At 39.0% G+C, this 4892-nt stretch overlaps 1 pseudogene; it reads left to right on the forward strand.

Annotated features, from left to right (window-relative positions):
* Positions 1-4229, forward strand: part of LOC119271771 — a 5639-nt pseudogene extending 1410 nt beyond the window's left edge.
* The last annotated feature ends 663 nt before the right edge of the window (positions 4230-4892 follow it).

A 4892-nucleotide genomic window follows, 5' to 3' on the forward strand; every position in this document is an offset into this window, starting at 1 on the left:
AAAATGTACTTGCATTCTGGCCCCTATATATAGAAATTCAGGTGGGGAAATCTCCCCCGGTGAAAATTCAAAAAAAAGCGACAACACTATAGTGCTATGTGACGGAACAAACTCTACGAGGACAAAATAAGGGATTCCGTTCCAGGACCGGCATATTATTCAGGAACTTAATTCAGTACTCAGAAGCTGCAAGATGAGGTCTGATATATAAGTAAGGGTCCAACTATGTCACATCTCTCACATCTAAGATGAGGTCTTGAGTTCAACTCTCAATGAAAGCATTTCTTTTTCTTTCTGGACTAGTCTCGTCAAAACTTTTCTTTCTGATATATAAGTAAGGGTCCAACTATGTCACATCTCTCACATCTAAGATGATGTCATGTGTTTTGTGATCCTCTTGCTGGCCTTTTTTGTTGTTTGTTCTCTAGCCTTTTTTTTATTGTTTGTTGTCGGGTTAAATACACACGGGCTGCCTGGCAACGCCAGCGCTAGCTACACGAGCTAGACCCGGCTCCCAGCCCTCCCACACCGGCCTTGACTTGATTGATACTCCCTCCGTTCCTAAATATTTTTTGTTCTAGACATTTCAAATGACTACTACATACGGATGTATGTAGACATATTTTAGAGTGTAGATTCACTCATTTTGCTCCGTATGTAGTCACTTATTGAAATGCCTAGAAAGACAAGTATTTAGGAACGAAGGGAGTACAAGTCTGTGTATACAATGAAAAAGCAGCTCGTATCCTTTACCTTTTTTGCAAAGTGTCCTCCGGCTTGTCCCTAGGTTGACGTCTTTCAGGTCAATTTACCACATCCGCAAACATGAAAAATGTTTATGATTTTCCTAAATCACAATTTTGAAAAAAATAATCTGGCAACTTAAAAAATATCAATCAATTTAAAAAATGTTCGTGAATTCAAAAAATTCACAATGTTTGAGAAATTAAAAAGTATTCACAAATTGAACAAAAATGTTCGTGAATTAAAATGATTTTCATGAATTTGTTAAAAAAATTTGATTTCCTAAAAATATTCATGGACAAAAGAAATGTTCACGAATTGAAAAAAGGTCATGAATTTTAAAAACTACATTGAAACAAAAAAAATGGTCGAACCTAGTTGCAAGTTGATGTTCGACTTGCAATTGGGTTAAAAAATATCGATGCAAGTTGCGAGTCAAGTGTGGACCTGCAACTGTGGTAAAGAAAAGGATCAATGGCCGAGTTGCATGTCAATGGTGGACTTGAAACTCGGATGGAAAAAATATATTTGAGCCCAGTTGCGAGTTGATGGTTAACTTGCAACTATAGCAAAAAAGGGTCAAACCCAGTGGTGAGTGGATGATTGATCTACAACTGAGACACAAAAAAGTTAGCCCTAGTTGCGAGTCAATGGTGGACTTGCAATTGAGGCAAAAATAAACGAGCCTAGTTGCGAGTCAAAGGGTGGGTTCGCAACTAGGGCAAAAAATGATCAAGTGCCCAGTTGCATGTCAACGGTGAACCTGCAACTGAAAAACAAAATTGTCTGCCGAGTTGCGAGTCGATATTGGATATGCGACTGGATAAAAAAGGGTCAAACACAGTTGCAAGTCGATGGTGGACTTGCAATTGGGCCAAAAAAATGTTGGGTCTAGTTGTGAGTCATGGGTGGACATGCAATTGGGTTAAAAAAAGATCAAAGACCCAATTGCATGTCAATGGTGGACTTGCAACTGGGACGGAAAAAGGGTCGGGCGAAGTTGCGAGTCGATAGTTAACTTGCAACTGCAGCAAAATAAGATCAAGGGGCCTAGTTGTGAATTGATGGTTGTCTTGCTACTGGAATAACACAAGGGAAGACCCAGTTGCAAATCGATGGTTGACTTGCAACTCGAACAAAAAATTCAACCACTAATTGCGAGTTGGTGGTAGACTTGCAAACGAGTCGTGTATTTAAAATTTACTTACCAATAAAAATGTTTATCAATAGAAAATATGATCAAGTGTCCACTTGAATGTCAAAAAAATGATGGACTTGTGTTGGAAAAAATGGTCGGGCCTAGTTGCGAGTCGATGATTGACTTGCAACTGCAGAAAAAAAAGATCAATGGGACAAGTTGGGAATCGATGATTGTCTTGCAACTGGAGTAAAAGCAAGGGTGGACAAGTTACGAGTCTATGGTTGACTTACAACTGAAAAAAACAAGTCAACCCCTAGTTGCGAGTTGGTGGTGTACTTGCAACTAAGGTGCGTATTCACAAATAGTTCATCAATAAAAATGTTTATCAAAAAAGTTGATCAAGTGCCCACTTGCATGTCAACGGTGGACTTGGAACTTGAAAAGAAAATTGTCGGGCCAGTTGTGAGTCGATAGTGAATTTGCAACTGGATAAAAAAAGACCGAACCCAGTTGCAAGTCGATCGTAGACTTGCAATCAAGTAAAACAAATTACCGGGTCCAATTGCAAGTCTTGAGTGGACTTGTAATTGGGGCAAAAAAGATCAAGCACTAGTTGTATGTCAATGGTGGACTTGCAACTGGAACGAAAAAAGGTCGAGCCCAATTACGAGTCGATGATTGACTTGCAACTGCAGCTAAAAAAGATGAAAGGGGCAATTGTGAATCAACGGTTGTGTTGCAGGTAGAATAAAACAAGGTGAGGCCAGTTGCGAGTTAATGGTTGACTTGCAACTAGAACAAAAAAGTCAACCCTAGATTATGAGTCGGTGGTGGACTTGCACCTGAGGCGTGTATTCAAAAATTGTTCATCAATAAAAATGTTTATCAAACAAATAAATGACAAAAATAAAAATTAATCATGCATTTTTAAATTTTAAAATTTAATTAACTTTTGAAAAAATTGAACAACAAAAAATGTTTAATTAACTAAAAAAGATGATGTCCTTATGCAAAAAAGAATACAAAAAAATCTAGTTACACTCTCTCCTCTAGAATGAACCTGCAACAAAATGTACAAGAAGAAAAGGTCCGACAAAAAAAGTGGACGCACAACATGAATGGGCCTATATGTGAACAAACAAATAAGATGACACGGGAATACACCGGCCGACGACACAAGATCAAGAGGTTGCGCGAAAAATTACTACAATAAAATCCAACGGACATCACCTTAGATAAGCCATTGATAAACCTGATCAAGATGAGATTTAGCAAATCCTATTTAAAAAAATCATAAATTTCGAACGAACAAATGAGAAAAAAAAGGAACAAGGAACAAGGAAAAGGAAAAGGAAACAGAAAGAAGAGAATGAGACGAATAGTTCTCCATCGAATGCACATACTGTTCACGTTTTTTTTTTTTTTTGGAACACCGCTCTTCACGTTCTCCCTGTAGCTTATATACATGAAAAAAACAACACAAAACTGAAACAAGGTTGGAAACAGTGACGCGATGGTTAAAGGAGTGGGAGAACGCACAGAAAAACAGGCCAAAAGAAGAGCCCGGACGCAGGGATAGTGGGCCGACAAAAGACCTGACACAGTTCTAAAAAAAAGGACAACGTGTGCAGGACACATAACGGGCTGAGGAAAAACGCAACGACGTCGCGGACGTGGCCAGGAACCGGAATCAACAGCTCGCACGAATAAACAAGCAACAGTAGATCGGACGGTAAGGGACTTAGATGTGACATAGTATTTCACATCTAGATGTGAAATAGCAAAACTGTATAAGTAAAGATGAAAAACCACGATACGAGATTGAAAAAGCTAAAGTTAAAATTTTGTTCAACACAAAGTCCACTTATATTGTGCAATGACGACACAGTAGTAATTCACAAAAATGCAGGCCTAGATGTTGATCTCAGTGCTTCAAGGCAACCAAGAGACCGCAACATCGCTAGCAATGTGTTGTTAGAAGAGACTGAACTTCGGTATTCAGAAACTGCCAGCGTAGAAACGATGTAATCTAGTGCTAACTTGTTGGATTCATTATGAATTTTTGTCGCAAACAGTCACCTCGGAACCGTAATCATTCAAAAAGAAAAGGCTTCAGCGGGACACCAAATGTACTTTGCCATACTATGTAGCTATCCTTTGCTAAATCATTCGGACAGCCAACTGTAACCAAAGAAGAGAAGCAACACCAAAAACTGCGAGCCGAGACATCGGGTATAACATTCTGAAGTGGAGTTCAGAAAACTGCAAGTGGAGTCTCAAGAGAATAAACATTCAGTATTTGAGAAACGGCAAACTGTGTGTATCGCAGGCACTCACATGGTAGATTGAGTTCATTCTGAATTTCAGTTATACACAAGTCACCATGGCACATTATCTCTGATCTTAATATGTGGACAAATTGACTGCATATAACAAAAAATCCGGGCACCAACCGTCACTGAAGAACAGAAATAACACCAAAATGTGCTAATCTAAAAAAAAAAGAGTGAGTCGAAAAATGGATGTAACATTCTGAGGCAGAGTTTAGAAAACTGCAAGTGAGGCAATCTGGAGTCTGAAGAGACTAAACCGCAACCTGAGAGTATCGCAGGCACTCGCACATGCTAACTTGAGTTATTCTGAACTTTTTTCGCTATTCACAAATCACCATGGCACAACAGTTCAAAGGCACTGACAAAACAATGCGTTCTAACAGGGACACGTCCAACAAAAGACAAAGTATAGATAAGGGATTTCAAGGCCTTGTGTGACCCCCTAATGTACCGTGCCAGCACCAGTATGTAACTATCCTTTTGCTGAATCCTGAACCATTCAGATCGCTAACTGTCACTGAAGAAATCTATGAGCTGAGAAATACATATCGCTAACAATGCAGTGCCTGTCTGAAAAGACTAAAATTCAGTATTGAAACTGACAGCATAGCATGGATGGAATTCAGTGCTAAAAATCACCTCGTGAGCAAAATCAAAACTCAAAACAAACAACA

Source organism: Triticum dicoccoides, chromosome 3A (assembly GCF_002162155.2).
Source record: "Triticum dicoccoides isolate Atlit2015 ecotype Zavitan chromosome 3A, WEW_v2.0, whole genome shotgun sequence".
In the NCBI taxonomy this organism is placed as follows: Eukaryota; Viridiplantae; Streptophyta; class Magnoliopsida; order Poales; family Poaceae; genus Triticum; species Triticum dicoccoides.